Below are 17752 nucleotides of genomic sequence, written 5' to 3' on the forward strand. Positions count from 1 at the left end.
TCTTTTAAATACCAGTGCAGTGGTTCTCAACCATCCTAATGCCATGACCCTTCAATACAGTTCAGGTTGTGGCCTGTTGACCATAAAAAGTATTTTGTTGCTATTTCATAACTGTAATTTTGCTACTGTTATAAATTGCAACATGCAATTTATATCTGATAGGCAGGATATCTGATATGTGACCACTGTGAAAGGATCTTTGGCTGCTAAAAGGGGCCCAGAGGCTGAGAGCCACTGTACTAGAGGGATTGTTGGATAATATGAGAGTCCTGAATCTTCTATTTTTCTGAAAAAAAAAAAAGGCTATTTACTTTTGTCCACAGTGTATGAGTGTCCCCATCTCTCTATGTGCTTGACAGTGTATTTATTCATTTTGCTAAAAAGTCTTTCTAACACCACCATGTTGTTAGCCCAGCATAATCCCTAACTAAGTACATTCTAAACCACATCCTTGTCCCCACAGATCATCTAGCTGCCATCCCTTAACTTGGGTGGTAGATGGGGAAAACAGGAAGGAAGGGAGGGAGGGAGAGAGGGAGGAGGAGGGAGGGAGGGAGGAGGAGGAAGGAGGAGGAAGGGAGGGGAGGAGGGAGGAGGGGAGGGAGGGGAGGAAGGAGGAAGGGAGGGAAGGGAGGGAGGGAGGAGAAGGAAGGGAGGGAGGGAGGGGAGGGAGGAGGAGGAGGGAGGGAGGAAGGGAGAAGGAGAAGGGAGGAAGGGAGGGAAGGGAGAAGGTGGAGGAGGAAGGAAGGAAGGAGGAAGGAGGAAGAAGGAGGAGGAGGGAGGAAGGAAGGGAGGGAGGGAGGAAGGGAGGGAGGAAGGGAGGGAGGAAGGGAGGGAGGGAGGGAGGGAGGGGAGGGAGGGAGGGAGGGAGGGAAGGGAGGGAGGGAGGGAGGGAGAGAGAGAGGGAGAGAGGAGAGAGAGAGAGAGAGAGAGAGAGAGAGAGAGAGAGAAGGAGGAGGAGGAGGAGGGAGGGAGGGAGGGGGGAGGGAGGAAGGAGGGGGATAAAGGAGGAAGGGAGGAGGGAGGAGGAAGGGGGAAGGAAGGGAGAAGGAGGAAGGAAGGGGGAGGGAGGAAGGAAGAAGGAAGGAAGGGAGGAGAGGAAGAAGGAGGGAGGAAGGGGAGGGAGGAGGGAGGAGGAAGGAGGAAGGAAGGGAGGAAGGGAGGGAGGAAGGAAGGGAGGAGGGGAGGAAGGAAGGAAGGAGGAGGGAGGAAGGAAGGGAGAAGGAGGGAGGAAGGGAGGAGGAGGGAGGAAGGAGGGAGGAAGGGAAGAAGAAGGGAGGGAGGAAGGAAAGAAGGAGGGAGGAAGGAAGGAAGGAAGGGAGGAAGAAGGAAGGGAGGGAGGGAGGGAGGAGAAGGGAGGGAGGAAGGAGGGAGGGAGGAGGGGAGGGAGGAAGGAGGGAGGAAGGAAGGAAGGAAGGAAGGAAGAAGGGGGAGGAGGAGGAGGAAGGGGAGGAGGAAGGAGGAAGGAAGGGGAGGGAGGAGGAAGGAGGAGGAAGGAAGGGAAGGAAGGGAGGGAGGAGGAGGGGAGGGAGGAAGGAGGAGGAAGGAGGGAGGGAGGAGGGAGGGAAGGGAGGAGGAAGAAGAAGGAAGGAGGAGGAGGGGGGAGGAAGGAGGGAGGAAGGAAGGAAGGAAGGAAGGAAGGAAGGGAGGAAGGGGAAGGAAGGAAGGGAGGAGGAAGGAGGGGAGGAGGGGAGGAGGAGGAAGGAGAAGGGAGGAAGGAAGGAGGAAGGGAGGAGGAAGGAAGGGAGGAGGGAGGAAGGAAGGAGGAAAAAAGAGGGAGGGGGAAGTGGGTGAGGGAGGGAGAAGGGAGAGAGGAGGGGAAGGGAAGTAACAGAATTTGATTTCAACTGAAGGCATTTTTAGAAAGGCTTTCTCACTAGAGCGGAGGCACGCCATAGCGAACCGGATTCCCTGATGGTTAGGGTGCTGAGATGTGCTGCGTTGTCGTTTTTAAAGTGTTTGGCTTTTCCCGTGTAGTGCCTGGCCACTTGGGTCTCTGTCCACTCCAGCCCTTCACCCTTCCGTGTTTTGCTCTCTGAGCAGCAGCCGGGCAGCAGCGAGCTCTTTCTTCCTTTCCCAGGCAGCTTGCCTGAGAGTTGTTTATCCTAGCTCCTCAAGCCGCTAACTCTGTCAGGTACAAGGTGGATGGCAACCTTTAGCTTGGCCAAGGTTAAAAAACAACAACCATAACAGCAAACAGAACACCTCCTCCTTGCTGCGATGACTGAGATTTTTAAGCTGTTTTGATTCGGCTACCCTGTAAAATGACTAGATCATGCAAGCGAACGTTCCTCTTATCTCTCATACTCACATTTTTATAGTTATATATAAGATCTACCCTCAGATTGTCTCCCTCGGATGGGAGAACTTATCCATCCCATCTAACTAGAGCCTGCACCCTCTGACCAGCACACGTCCCTCCCTGTCCACCCTCACCCCAGCAACCGTCCCTCTGTTCACGGCTACTGTGAGTGTTGCTAACTCTTGTCTTTTAAAATGCTTCCCCTCTGCCTTCACCTACTCAGCAGCTTTGAATCTGGTTAGTCCTTCCCACCTTCAGGGGACTTGCCACCGTTCACTCTCCTCCTCTCCATCTCTCATTTTTAATCACTAGCTTGTGTTTCAGTTTTAGGCGTTAGTGATCCTCTCTCTTTCTATGAAGAACACTCCCTTTTTGAACTGTGTTATTTAACACAGGCAGTCAGAACAAGATAACAAGGGATGGATGGCTTTGTCAGCTATGTCCTCACAGGTTCAGAGAGTGGACATCCAGGGTCAAGGACTCAGTCAGGATGTTCAGTTTCTGGTGAAGGAGCTCTCTGTGGCATGCAGCTAGTCAGCCGGCTTCTGGACACATACTTTGATGGTAGAGAGGGAGGAAGGGGGAGGGAGGGGGAGGGGAGGGGGAGAGAAAGGGAATGGGGGAAGGAGAGACGGGTGAGCATATGATGTGTATGGGGGGTGCATGCATGGAGATCTAAGAGCGGCTTCTGGGTGTTGGTCTTCACTTTTCTACCTGCATCTGGAGATTCTCTTGTCCCTACTTCCCTAAGGGAGATCTCCAGAGAGGCATTCAGGGTTACAGACACTTGTGCCCTGCTTTTACCTGGGTTCTGGAGATTCAAAGTCAGCTTGTCATGCTTCGGTAGCCAGCATCTTTATCCTCTGAGTCCTCTCCCCTGCCTGGGACATCTGTAAAGGCCCTTACTTACACGTCGCCTTTTAATTGAATGGCCCTCATGGTTTCCGCCATTGCACTGCAATCACTAGTTAGCTGTGCTGAGGCGCTCTGGAGCAGCGGAGGCTCCTGTTAGCTCACTGTCACCTGAAGACCAGGCTCAGAAGTTGACTCCCACCCTGTGCAGGGTGTGAGTGAGGAAACCAATCGTCTTCGGGAGAAATTGGGAAATTATGTTCCACGCTGTGCTAACTGACTCAGCCAGAGCCTATGTTGAAGAGAACATATAAGACGACCACAGAGAAGGTCAGAGGTCAGCCATTCCATGAATTGCTGTGGTTTTGACTGAAGCAATAGTAATGGAGCAACACTGGCTGTTTCTGAGCCTGGGTGCATCGAAGACTTGTGCTGAGGCCAGATCTTACCTCCTACTGCTGAATCATCCCACGCTTCTTTGTAATGAGGGTTTATATTTTGCTAATAATTTGTATATGTTCCCTTTTGTAACCCAGAAGGACTTGCTTGGCAGAGCCGTTGTAATTCTGCATTGAGAAGAGCTGAACCTCAGTGATCTCATCCATGGTTCCGCCTCTGAGCAGTTGGAAGAATATAAATATCCATTCTGGAGGCTGTCACAACAACCTTTATAAAGGGGCTCGCTTCTGCCTGGTACTACTGTAAATTCACCGACTGTTGGAGGCCTACTAGCTGGAATAACCCAACTCTTAAATGTCCCTACCTATTTAAAAATAGCTTCACTAATACATAAATTGGCCACAGGAAAATGGATCTTTAGAGTCAAGTGCTAAGCTAAACTCCTCATTTACTGGTAATTCATTTAATATTGACTTCAAATTACTCAACAGTGAAATCACAATCGTCTGTAAACACGAAAACCTCGGGATTATGGGTCCATATTGTCTAGTTTAATTCAGTGGAAAGGCATACAAGTTAACTTCAGCTTGATGCTTTGACGCTCCTGTGAGGCAGATAATCGTCAACAACTAAAGAAAGAAAACAGAGGCAGGATGTTAGTACACAGAGAGGCACAGTGAAAAGACGAACCCTAGTGAGTCACTGTTGTAGAAACTCCTTCCTTCTGAGAGTTCACAGAACCCTGAGCTGCTTTTAGCAAGCAGAATATGGGGCAGACAATGGGCTAGCTATCCCCGATTGGATTGTTAAACTCCCTTGTAGCCAGCTAAAAAGGTCTCTTTCTGGTTTTGAAATAGTTGGTACCACATGATAGAGGACTGTGGCGATCTGACAGAGTCTGAATAAACCTTAGCTAAGACCAGGGGACCAGATAAAATGTACTCTAGAAACAGCCGGTGCGTGGTCTGCCCCTTGTATGACTCTGAGCAGTGACTCTAGACCACAGAAGCTACGGGATGATGATGGGATGACGGGATGACGGGATGATGGGCGTATTATTTAAAGACACCAACCTGCTGACTAGTTTGTTACGCAATGACAGAAATTTAATACAGCCTCCCTGTCAGGGTAGAATGTACCTCATACCCCATCCATTTGGCCATGACAAGTCACTTAACATTTCCGGGCCTTTAAACTATAACACAGGAATAAGAAACAGTATATAATTCAGCATCAGGAGGATTGGATAATGCAGTCTAACTTAAGAGGAAGTTACACCACTGTGAGGAACAGTTTCTATTGCTCTTAGACAACATGTTGGTCTCATCATCGTAAACATTTTAATTGTTATTTTTCTCTACGTACTCCATGTTCTGAAGACTTCTGGCTCGCACATTAACTGGATTTTTTTTTCCAAGTGGAATTCATTCTCTCGTCCATTTCTAGTTCATCAGCTGCGTCAAGTTTCTGATCGGTTCGAGACGGTCTTAAAAAAAATAGTTATAATGAATGTGTTTGGGTTAAAAGCAAAGCTGTTTGGAGTCAGAGTTAATGAAATTTCCATTAGCTTATAAAAAATGTTAGCGTTGGGTTCCTGAGCCAGATTTAGAATCACACAGTTAGTTTAATGGGGAGATAGACACAGGGTGGAGGGACTTGGCAGTGGTCAGGGTTGCCTCTGTTCCTCATTGCTTCCTCGGGTGTTGCTGTGCCGTGAGATGAGCCAGGAGAGGAAGTCAAGGCACTGGGCCTGTTGTTAAGGGGATTGGCAAACTGGAAATGAGCGTGGGGAGCCTTGGGATTTTAGGAACTATTGTGCAATGTCCACATTGCAGTTAAGAGAAAGAATTAAAACGCAGATGAAAACAGAGACCACTTCCAAATGGGAGTTTCTAAAATGTTCTTGTCTGTAATTTGCTTTGTGGTAAGAGCTAACGCCTGCACTCTGTGAGCGATGCCTGGCACTAGGGCCATGTTTCTCCCGGAACACTAAGGAACTAGCATTCTGACCACGAATTATTTACGTCAAGGCCTACTCACTCGGTTTCCAGATGAATGCTTTTCAAGTTGGCTACAGGTTTGACAGAGAATTACGTGTACCTTATAGACGTGTCTTCTATGTAAACCCAGACAAATTCCTTAGGACCAAAGATAGATGCAAGCAATTGTTCCATCGGGTCTAAAAGCACGTTGATTTGTTTTTAATGCAGCAAATGAAAGTACAGTTTAAGAACATCTGAGAAGTTGGAGAAGATGAGGTTTCCCATTTATACTCCGTAAAGCAGAAGGCATCACACATAACCAGCACTCACGTAGCAGACCCACACTCGCAGGGCAGACACATAACAGATACGAAATCCACAGTATAAACACAAAACATGCACGTGGAATCCCACACATGCACAACAAAGGCTTTGAGAAGTCCTGCAGCAGAGGCCCAACGAGGTTTGTTTAACCGTGTGCTTCTTAAGTTAATCTGTGACTCACACCTCCTCAAACAACCCCCAACCCCTTCATGTTGCAGTCACTCAGATTCTAAATACCTTAGTATTCCTGGAGCATGCTCTGTGAATAGTGGGCCCTTGAGGAGTTCTCTAAGATGTTATCTGTTTCGTGGGGCAAATATGATAAGTATGAGGCACTTCAGTGTCAGCAGGTGCGAGATACATACCACCATTAAAATAGCCCACCAGTCAGAACCAATGCCTGCTAATTATATAAGGAACACAGAGCTGTGATTGGTGACCGAAATCTTTCCTTTAGGAGTTTTCCTTTCCATGTACTGTCGGAGAGCCAGCTTCAGCTGTCATATCTGTCTTACCGTTCGCTATTCACACAGGCAGACACTGCTGGGCAGGGGCAAGGACCAAAAGCCGGTGGGTAGCCAGAATGGAAGCTCACTCTCCTCCCTCCCCCCTGAGCTTAGCATCCATGGACTTGCCATACTGATTCGCAACATCAGCCTCTCTGCATTCCTGCTGCTAGGGCCCAGAGCAAGTCCTTATCAGCATACATTGCTCTGTTTATTCGGCATAGAATGGAGGGGAATATATTCCAGCCTCTCAAGAATGTAGGGCCAGGTATTTGCTGAACACTTACTGTGAAGATGAGAGAAGTTTTTATCTTCATGAGGAAGCTCCGACCTGGGCTGTGAGAAGACCAGACCACACAGTTTCTACATGAACTCATCTTAGAGCTTAACGGACCACAGGTTCAGCATGGAAAACATTCATTGCTTACAAGGAGAGCAAAAGGCTATATCCTCAAATGTGTTACTATTTTCCATGCTAAATCAAAGCATGCCTTCCCTCCCACAGAGTGGCTTCTACTCTGTAAAAGAAATTGAATATCTCAGCTCCTCCCAGATAAGCCTGTATCAGGAAATTACTTATTTGTTAAGATATAGAGTAAGGGCACATTAATTAATGCAGCCACCACAGAAAAGAGTACGGGCCTGTCTCAAAACAAGCGAATTCAAAAACTAAACTCAGGGAGCTAGAGAGATGGTTCAGTGGCTAAGAGGGCTTTGCTGGACAATCATGAAAACGAGAGTTCAGGTCCTAGCCCCCACGTAAGAAGCCAAGCACACTACAAGCTCCTGTTACTTCAGCTCCTAGGGATCCAATGCCCTCTTCTGGCCTTCGTGAAAACCCTCATATGCACATGGGCATTCGCATGTAAGCACACACACAAATGACATAAATAAACCACGGGAGTCTGCTCTCCCCTTCCACCAGAGGGGACTTTGATCATGCTTTCCACTGAACCCTAAGCTAAAAAAGAGAACCCATCAGGGATTGAACTGGAACTAGATCTACCACATGATAAATCTAGATATATAGCCAAAGGAGTCAAAGTCGTCATGCGGTACAGACAGACGCCTTCACTATTGGGTTGATTATGGCACTATTCACAATAGCTATGTTACAAAAGTCAGCCTACGTACTCATTTACACATGACAAAATGTGGTATATACTTATGCGATGAAGAGTTATTCTGCCATGAGGAAGAATGAAGCCATGTTGTTAGCAGGAAACTGAATGGAACTGAAGATTATAATGTTAAGTGAAAGGAGCCACACTCAGAAGGGCAAATACTGTGTGTTTTCTCTCTTGTGCATGAAAGTAGACGGAAGACTCTTTGCGAAGAGGAAAAGGCCAGTAGGAGAGAAAAGAGCACAAGAGAGTGACATGGGGAAATACGACCAATGTAAGTTATATGCAAATATAAAACATCACAATCGAACTCACTGCTTTTTAATTAAATGATAATTAGTATACACAATCAACTATGAAGAAGGGCTAGAGAGATGGCAGAGGGCAAAGGTGCCTGCCACCAAATCTAATGACCTCAGTTCAATCCCTGATGGATTCTCTTTTCAGCCTAGGGCTCAGTGAATCAGACTCCCCATGGTGGAAAGAGAGAATGAACCCCTGTGGGTTGTCCCCTGAACTTCACATCTTCAACCTCTACCCTCCTCACACGCAAAATGAATAAATAAAATGTAAAACATGAAAATAATCAGAAACAACATACTTGAGTGTTGATACCCCCACATGAGTCCTGGATTAGAGGATTAAGACAGAAGCAATATTTTCCCACACTTGTCATATTTAAGTCACAAGGATGGCCTTTTCTATTACAGCCCCAGTTTATGCAAATTTTATGGACTTTGATGACACTTCCTCTGAACCCTAAACTAAAAAGAAAGCCCATCAACCCTAGCCTACAGTCACCCACATAAATGAGATATTACGAGTTAGATGACCCCAGTGTTGATGTTATTGATGGTTGTAATTATTAGGCACTTGTTTACAGAATGCTTATTAAGGTTGCAGGCATTGCTTTTCCAGGCACTAAGCCCTATAAACCCACACCAACCTTAACTGAGGCATCACTATGTCTATCCCCGTCTTATAGATGAGGAAACTCATAACTATCGACAGTATAAATAGCAAATGACCCAGTAGGTTGCTCAGATTTAACAGTTGGGAGGCATTTTGTGCTCTTCTGCTGGACTTCTTCAATACACACGCATACAGAGCACTGAGATCTCAAGGCAGTGGTTCTCAACCTTCCTAGTGCTACAACCCTTAGTACAGTTCTTCACGCTGTACTGATCCCCATAATGGTAAAGTAATATTGTTGCTATTTCATAACTGCAGTGCTGCTACTGTTATGAGTCATAATGTAAATTTCGGATTTGCAGGACATCTGATATGCGACCCCGTGGGGAGTCAGGACCCACAGGTTAAGAGCCACTGCCTTAAATCTTCTTTCCAGCACATTGTCCTCTGGAGCAGAGCTCATGGTTCGTCCCACTGGACAGCAGGGATATTCACTCTTGATCTTCTATGGTTTATTCTCTTTTCTGAGGTCTTAGTAGCACCCGTTTTAGTGACTGATTTGCCACAATCCCTTTTTCCCTCCCCCTCCAAACTGTGGTTCATTTTTCTGGGTCACTGTGCTTCACCAACTGTCCTGGTGGACTTGATGTGCTTGGGGGACAGCTTTATCCCAGCTCACCTTCTGAGCTTCCTCTCATTGTAAACAGTCTTGAGAATGAAAGCCCTACGTACCCAGGGCTTCTCCAGCCACACAAAGAGGTACACCCACTCCTCTCCCTGCATCTCTGCATAACATTATTTTGATTCGCTTTAAATATCTTGCGTGTTCAACCAAAGTCCAGTGCTGCCCCTCCGTTCACGCACAGCTTTTGTTTGCTCATCGCTTCAGTGAACAGAGTTGCAGGTTCTCACTGGCTCTGTTTTTCCTTGGGGTTGTTTTGTTTTCCTTTCTCTAGCTATAAACACACTGAAGAAATCTTCCTGAAGCTACAGGAGCCCTTTCTCTGGAGCATTCTTCTAATTGCTCTGACATCACAATTCCTCCGTTTATGTTTATGTCCCTACATTCCTGACATACTTGGAGCCCAGGACACAACATGAGGTGACTTTAGACTCTCCCCCCACCCCAAAGGATGGTAGTCACAACCCAGTTTGTTGATTACTATTAGACCTGTGAGGACTGAGTTCTGCTGACTGTGGGTAGATGAGGCCTCCAGTCAGGAGACAGGAGTCGATCGTTGGACACAAGAACAGGACTGTGGAGTCAGAAACTTAGGCAGCAACTCCTCATGGCCACTGGCAAGAAAACTGAGAAATAGCTGGTGGTGGGGGTGGATTGCAGAAGTGTAGAACTAAGAGGTGGCTGAGGGCACAAACCCAAGCAGGTAAGGTGCAGTATCACGAGGCCCACATCTCTGGGGCTCTTCTGTAGTGACAGGAAGACTGCACTCCTGAGGCTACTGCCCTGGGCACAGGGACCTTCATGTTGACAGTATAAGTGTGGGTAGCATACTTATGTTCTTTGTGACAGAAAGAAAGAAAGAAAGAAAGAAAGAAAGAAAGAAAGAAAGAAAGAAAGAAAGGAAGAAAGGAAGAAAGAAAAGAAGGTTCTGAAACACTGAGTTGAACTGTGAGAGAAAAATAGGAATGAAGAGGAAGAGGAGAGAGGGAGACAGGGAGAGAGACAATGGGCGAGAGGGGACCAAAGTAGAGCAGCTGCTGCTGAGGCCAGGCAAACTTACTTCTGATGTTCATATTTTAAAATGTAGGCAGTCTTTTGCCCGATCGTAATCTTTGTGTGCATGTGCAAGTGTGTATGTTTTTGTGTATGCATGTGCATGGATGTTTTAATTTTATTTATTTTTATTTAATTATTTCATATAACATGGTTTGATCACATCCCTTCACCTTAATTGTCTCTCATGCTAGCATTGCATTGGAAGAGCGCAGGCAATCTGTTTTCTAAGCCAAGGATTTCCAACATTAACTTTGCTATTCCTCTCACAACAGAGGAAATTTGAGTAAATTGCGTAAACTGATTCTGTTTCAGAGTCCTGGGTCCCACATTCACCAATTCTCTCTCGATTACTGTAGGGAAATTCCATGGAGAACCTCTCCCTGTGAGAGCAGACAGTGGCTGCTGCTGCTGGAGGTGGGAGGGACGCTCTCATGGCATCCTGAGAAAGGTCTGTTCGCTCTCATGGCATCCTGAGAAAGGTCTGTTCGCTCTCATGGCATCCTGAGAAAGGTCTGTTCGCTCTCATGGCATCCTGAGAAAGGTCTGTTCCAAACAAGTCAGATTCCAGTCTAGAGAAAGTGATGTTCTGAAAGACTCCAGATTAGCCCATCCACAACCACAGCATCCCTACATACTTTACAAGTCCTTCATCACCGTCACTGTCCCACCCAAGGAGTCTCTTCCTTAGGATAGCTCAGTGTGGCTGTGATTTCCACTATAAACCTGCACAATTAGAGGCTCACAGGAGGCCCATCCACATTCCTCTCTTTGGTTTATGTCTGTAAAAAATTCTCTCATTTGTTTTCAGTTTCCCTGACACATCACGAGTATTTTTCCTGCCCCTCCCCCAACTTGGCTCCTCAAGGCCTTAGTACCCCACTACAGCATACACTCTCTAGAACTTTCTGGAGACCTGCTGCCTCTCTGTTTAAACTCCCTGTGGCCTGAATTCCAGTAAACAACGAAGGGCATGTGTGCACTTGTGTGCCTATGAAGACTGTGCCCTGCTTTCTCTTGGTGGGAAGTCCAGGAGGCTGGCCCCACTTCAACCTCCAGTTTTCTTTTGTGAAGAGGATGGCCACAGTCATCCCCCTGTTGCCCCTGTAAGCTCGCCGAGGCAGCCAGCCTGGGTGCTCTCAAGTTCCTGTGCCTTTATTTGAAAAGGACATGCAAGGGCACATAGGTTTGACTAAGATAATTATAAAAACAGTTTTGAATTTAATTAAATAATATCTAATAATCATATAGTTGGTTTGTTTGCGTAGTGCATTGAAGCGTGCAAAACTTTTGCATGAATTTGCCGTGTGGTGCCTAGATGCTGGGCCGGCTTTTCTGAGTACATTGTCTTAAAGCGGTCTTTCTTCAGCTACCATTAACGTGACAGAGAATTGACCTGTCTCACAGAAACCATCCTGTTCCTGCTTCTTATCCTTCCTTAATCTAGTGCTTTCCAAACCTCTTCCACTTCTTTTATAGCCTGTTATTTCAGCCAACATTAGGATTCATGGTCATGCTTGCTAGTTCCCTTAATGAAGAGGTGCATTGTTATTGATCCGTACAGAGCATTCTTCAGTCTGTTCATGCAAGCAGCCAGCTTTCAGGGTAAGGGCAAAATGTGGGTGGGCTGGCTTCTCTTCTGAGAAACAGCCTGAATCTCCAGCAGCAAAACTTCCCACAACACACACACACACACACACACACACACACACACACACACACACACAGAGACAAAGACTATTCGGTGATTTTTTTTTTTTTTTTTTTTTGGAAAATCAAGATGGACTATCAAATATGGTATCTTCATAGCAGACATTTCGTAACTAAAATAGAAGGTAGAAAAGGAGAGAGGGAGGGGGAAAGAGGCACAGGAGAGACAGAGCAAACACTGAAGGGAGTCATAGAATGATTTTCTGATAGAATTGAAGAATTATTTCCCTTTCTCCCTAAGCCCTTTAAACGTTAAGGCAGGCTGCTGCATGTCAGATAGTGGGCTGTGTTCATGGGACCCTTAGACTAGCAGTGAGGACAAACATATCATTCTGGGGATGTAGCATGCATGCAAAAGGCATGTAGTGTGTGCATGTTGGTTGTGTATGGTGTGCATGCTTGGATTTTCTGGACAAGGCTCGAAAGCAATGGCCTATCCAGGGGTCATGGCATCCCTAGCGTAAAGACGTGGTCCTAGGTGCCAGTTCTCCCTGAAGGATGCTAGAAAAATGGACATTTCTTGGCTTGGGATGGGAACCATACAAGATGTTTCTCATTTTGTCCTGGTAGCTAGTTGGGAATGCTTTTAGGACCCACAAGATCACATCAGAAACACTCAGAAGTTGACTTGAAGAGATGCCCACTGACCGAAGAAGGGAAATTTTGAGTTTTGAAGAATAATTGTAATTATTTGAATCTCATCAATTAATTTAAAAAAATTTCATAAAGGGACATCTGGTCCTCTGTCTGTGATTCAGATCTGTGGATTCAATTAGCCTTAGATTTAAAAAAGAAGAAACAATTTGCACCTGCCTTGCTTTATTTCTGGTACTGATTCCCTATGACACACGGGAGCAGGCATTTTCTCAGCACACCGTTTGCATTGGGCTGTAAGTGAACTCACCATGATCTGAAGTAGTTCTAAGGATGTGCAGTGCTTAGGTACAGTCGCCTTGCATTTCCTGTAAGGGACTTGAGCATATGCAGATTTTGGTACCCAAGGGTGTTCCTGGAGTCAGCCCTCTGCAGATGCTAATGAATGACTTAATATTAAAAATTGATCTCTTCAGAAGATAAGGGAGTCGACCGACTTTGGGGAAAATTAGATAAATGGAAAGAACAAAATATTTGTTCTACTTTTCATATGTGCACGTCCCACTAAGTAAGGAGACAAACAAGGAAAGCTTTTCAAAAAGAACATTTTTGTTGAAAAACAATTTTATATAATATATTCTGATTATAGTTTCTCTTCCACTAACCTTTCCCAGATCCTTCCCATCTACCTACATCCATGTCCTTTCTCTGTTTCTTTAGAAAGCAAACAGACAACTATAATAAAAACAAAATAAGAAGAAAGAAAAAGAAAGAAAGGAAGGAAGGAAGGAAAGGAGAGAGAGAGAGAGAGAGAGAGAGAGAGAGAGAGAGAGAGAGAGAGAGAGAGAAAAGGACAAAACAAAACAGAAAAAACCAGTGGCGTCTTAATGGATATATTAACATTAACTACACTTAAGGGAAAACCCTATACCCAGCAGTAAATGGTCAACACACACACACACACACACACACACACACACACACACACACACACACACACACACAGAGAGAGAGAGAGAGAGAGAGAGAGAGAGAGAGAGAGAGAGAGAGAGAGAGAGGAAACCTCAATGGTGTTTTTTTGTAGACTTTTGTCTTGATATTGCTTATTCTGTTTTGGTCTCACTGGTCTTTGTATGTTTAAGAAAAAGCACTTTTTATGAGAGTGTTCCAATAGAGTAACTAATCAATGAGAAGGAAATGAAGGGACTGGATCCCACACCATCTTGTACCCCAGTGCGAATGAACATGATTTGGCATAGCTCACCCACATCCACTCTCATGAGAAAGAGAAGCAAGCAGACATTCCATGGCTTGGGATGGGAAGTCAAATCACCACCCAGGATCTTGCCAAAGCTCAAACCAAAGACTCACGAGTTCTATTTGAGAAAATCTGGAAAGGGACCCTGCTGAACACGAGGTGCTGAAGGGCCAGGTCAAAGCTACAAACAGATAAATACTCCAGGGTTAGGGACAACCTTCACATTCCAAGAGTGCGAGAACACAGGAGCATATTGTACTTCGGAAGTCAGAGTGATGGAGAACTTCGTGAGGAGTGAGGGCCATTGACCTGAACAGGGCACACACAGTGTTTGAGGGGGGCTGAGGGTGGGGGTTCTCCTTTAACACATCACTAAGCTGTGCCTTGTATGATTTTTCTGAACTGAGTTTTATTTTGCAACGAGAAGCTAAAAGGGAGGTGGGGGAAGAGCTCCAAGTAGTATGTTCTAAAACATACATTTTTGGGGGTTCCAACAAAGACTGGATAGTCAAGATACAACATAAAGAAATGACTTGAACTCTGGGTCACTCAGACAGTCTGAATCCCAGCTTGGCTATTTGTGTGACCTGGGAGTAACGCAGCCTCTCTCCTGTTCAGTTTTCTCATCTGTAAAAAGGATGTCTTTGCAGTTCATAGCTCCACCTGGCACGGGAACACATCTAGAGGATTTCCCCTCAAACAGTGAGATTTCTTGCTCAGGGTAGCCAGTTGATCTCTCTTACTTTTTGCCTTTCTCCTCCATGGTCCATAATGTAAATATCTGTGTTTTCTAATGGTCCTAGGTTACCCCTGTGAAGGCATAACCCTTCCCAGAGGAGTCGAAACCCACAGGTTGAGAACCTGTGGACTAGAGGAAGGAGACCTCCAGAGATAAGGGCCTCTGTTAGTTGACCATATGCAACTGTGTGGGGCAGCAAGTATGAGGAGATAAGCGGACTCTCACACATGCCTTTGCAGTATTTCAATATTAAAACAAGTCAGAACCGGGGAGGCAGCTAAGTGGGAAAGCACTTGGCCCACAAGCAGGAGGAGCCCTGAGTTCTGTTGCCAGCACTTATGTATGGTGGCTTGTGTGAATAATCCCAACACTAGGAAGATGGGACAGGAGGATTGTGCCGGAGCTTGCTACCCAGCCAGCCTACGTAGTTCCAGATCCCAGTGAGAGAGTCTGTCTCAAAAGAACTAGGTGGAAAACCCTGAGGAATAACACATAGGTTGATCTATGACCTCCATATACACGGGCACACACAAAAACTACACACACCCATGTATATGAACCCCATAACAACAACCACAAAAACAAACAAACAAAAAGGATATAACACTTTTGTTTGGTCTGAGACCTTTAGATCGTCTTAAAAAAGAATGATCTAAAATAAAAGTTACAAAGTGGTTTAATATTCTCGTGCAGAGAAAATTTACCACATGCCTCTGGGTACACAGCACTGTCCTGAGGAACATTCAAGAATGAGGTCATTAGTCAACATATTTACTGTGCATGGTTGAGAGCGTTGGGAATTCCTTGCCGTCTTAGAGCCTTGTTCTGGAGGGGAGAGATAGACCATGCAACAATAAATTGGTAACTTAAGCAGAAAAATGTTAGAATGTGATTCAAGACAACAGCATTTTTTCCCACATTGCTGGAGTTTATATCCAGGGCCTCATGATGCTAAAAAACAAACAAACAAACAAACAAACATCCCCTCTGTACCACTGAGCTGTACCTCTATTGCCTTACGATAAGGAGACCCATTGAACAAGTTCTTGGAGAAGCCAAAGGTTTGCTGCTTGGGTGTATGGGATAAGATTTTAGCAGAGGAACCTCCCAGTGCAAGGTCAAGTGTTTACAGAGTATACAATTCCAGGGTGGCCTCAATAATGTGGAGGAATGGGGGATTGGCATTGCGAGACGTGTATATCATTTTGGGAGAAAGGATGGGACTTGCATTAGAAGGACCAGTATGGGCAGCAGGGAAGCAGTGAGGAAGGACTTCAGAAGGGCAGGGCCCAGGGGAGAGAGAAGACAGGTGAGGCGGTGCCTGTGGGACCCTGGGAGAGAGGGCTCCCCACAGCTGGAAGGAAGACCTGGTGGAGGAGGCCCTGTGAAACACAGCTGTCCTGGAGGAAACTGAGTGCAAGTTTTCTGCCAGTTTTTTTCTTTCATGCATATGTTCATGCATGCATGTGTACATGCATGTGTGTGCATGTTTGAGTCCAGATATCTGTAAAGACCTGAGGGTGAGATCCCAAGTCTTCCTCCATGGCTCTTCTACCTTACTCTTTGGGTTGGGTCTTTCAATCAAACCTGGAACTCACTGATGCTCTTGCTTGTTCTATGGTTGGTGCAGCTCCATCACAGTATCCATCTGACTAGCTCAGCTCACCTCAGCTTTTCTGTCTGTGTGTCTGTGTGTCTGTTCTTCCTTCATTCCTTGCCATCCCCAGTCATGTAAGGGTGGTGATGACATTTGTGTATGATGAGTAAAACTCAGTGAAATGAGGCATCGATGATGGAGATAGAAGGAGAGCTGCCTGAGAGATGCTCTGAAGAAAGTGCGATGGGGCGAGATCTATGAATATACGGGCACTTAGACAATGATGACAGCTGTGGGATGAGGTAAGTGCAGCATATACAGATTTTGATGTAGTGGCATGCGTCTCTGGACCTGTTATGGTACAATTTTCTCTGTGAAACAGAGAGTAAGCTTGTCTTCTGGGAGTAATAGGCAGAGAGTGATATCAAAGTCACAAGGAGAGAGGATGGGATCGTGCAATGACGTTCGGGAGGATGGTAAATTTCATGTCAGGGGAGTGGGTCTAGTTACCTGACAAATCAACTCACTAATGTCTGACACCTTGAGCATGAAGCAGCAGAGTCTGGGAGAGTAGCTGTGACTTTGTGCCCAGCCATATTTGTTGTTCAGATGCAGCCAGGCCTGTTGATTTTGATCAGGCTTAAGGTATTGCCAAATGGCAGTGCCACAGAGGATGCGAAGGAACAGTGTTCAGATTCCAGGAGACATTGTAAGTATGCAATCTGGTCATTTGAGCAGACTTCAGAAAGGTGCGGATGAAAGACAGCCTAAGGTGGTAAGAATGGATGGATTGACAGATAGGTGTCCTGGTGAACAGACAGATAGGTGTCCTGGTGAGCAGATGGACAGGTGTCCCAGTGAACAGATGGACAGGTGTCCTGGTGAACAGATGGATAGGTGTCCTGGTGAACAGATGGACAGGTGTCCCAGTGAGCAGATGGACAGGTGTCCCAGTGAACAGATGGACAGGTGTCCTGGTGAACAGATGGACAGGTGTCCCGGTGAACAGATGGACAGGTGTCCAGGTGAGCAGATGGACAGGTGTCCAGAGCAGATGGACAGGTGTCCTGGTGAGCAGATGGATAGGTGTCCTGGTGAACAGACAGATAGGTGTCCCAGTGAGCAGATGGACAGGTGTCCTGGTGAGCAGATGGATAGGTGTCCAGGTGAGCAGATGGATAGGTGTCCTGGTGAACAGATGGATAGGTGTCCTGGTGAACAGACAGATAGGTGTCCCGGTGAGCAGATGGACAGGTAACCTGGTGAACAGACAGATAGGTGTCCCAATGAACAGATGGACAGGTGTCCTGGTGAGCAGATGGACAGGTGTCCTGGTGAGCAGATGGATAGGTGACCTGGTGAATAGACAGATAGGTGTCCCAGTGAACAGATGGACAGGTGTCCTGGTGAACAGATGGACAGGTGTCCTGGTGAACAGATGGACAGGTGTCCTGGTGAGCAGATGGACAGGTGTCCTGGTGAATAGACGGATAGGTGTCCCAGTGAACAGATGGACAGGTGTCCTGTTGAACAGACAGATACGTGCCCCAGTGAGCAGATGGACAGGTGTCCTGGTGAGCAGATGGACAGGTGTCCTGGTGAACAGATGGACAGGTGTCCTAGTGAACAGGTGTCCCAGTGAACATATGGACAGGTGTCCCAGTGAACAGATGGACAGGTGTCCCAGTGAACAGATGGACAGGTGTCCTGGTGAACAG

The sequence above is a fragment of the Rattus rattus genome, chromosome 7, assembly GCF_011064425.1.
Source record: "Rattus rattus isolate New Zealand chromosome 7, Rrattus_CSIRO_v1, whole genome shotgun sequence".
In the NCBI taxonomy this organism is placed as follows: Eukaryota; Metazoa; Chordata; class Mammalia; order Rodentia; family Muridae; genus Rattus; species Rattus rattus.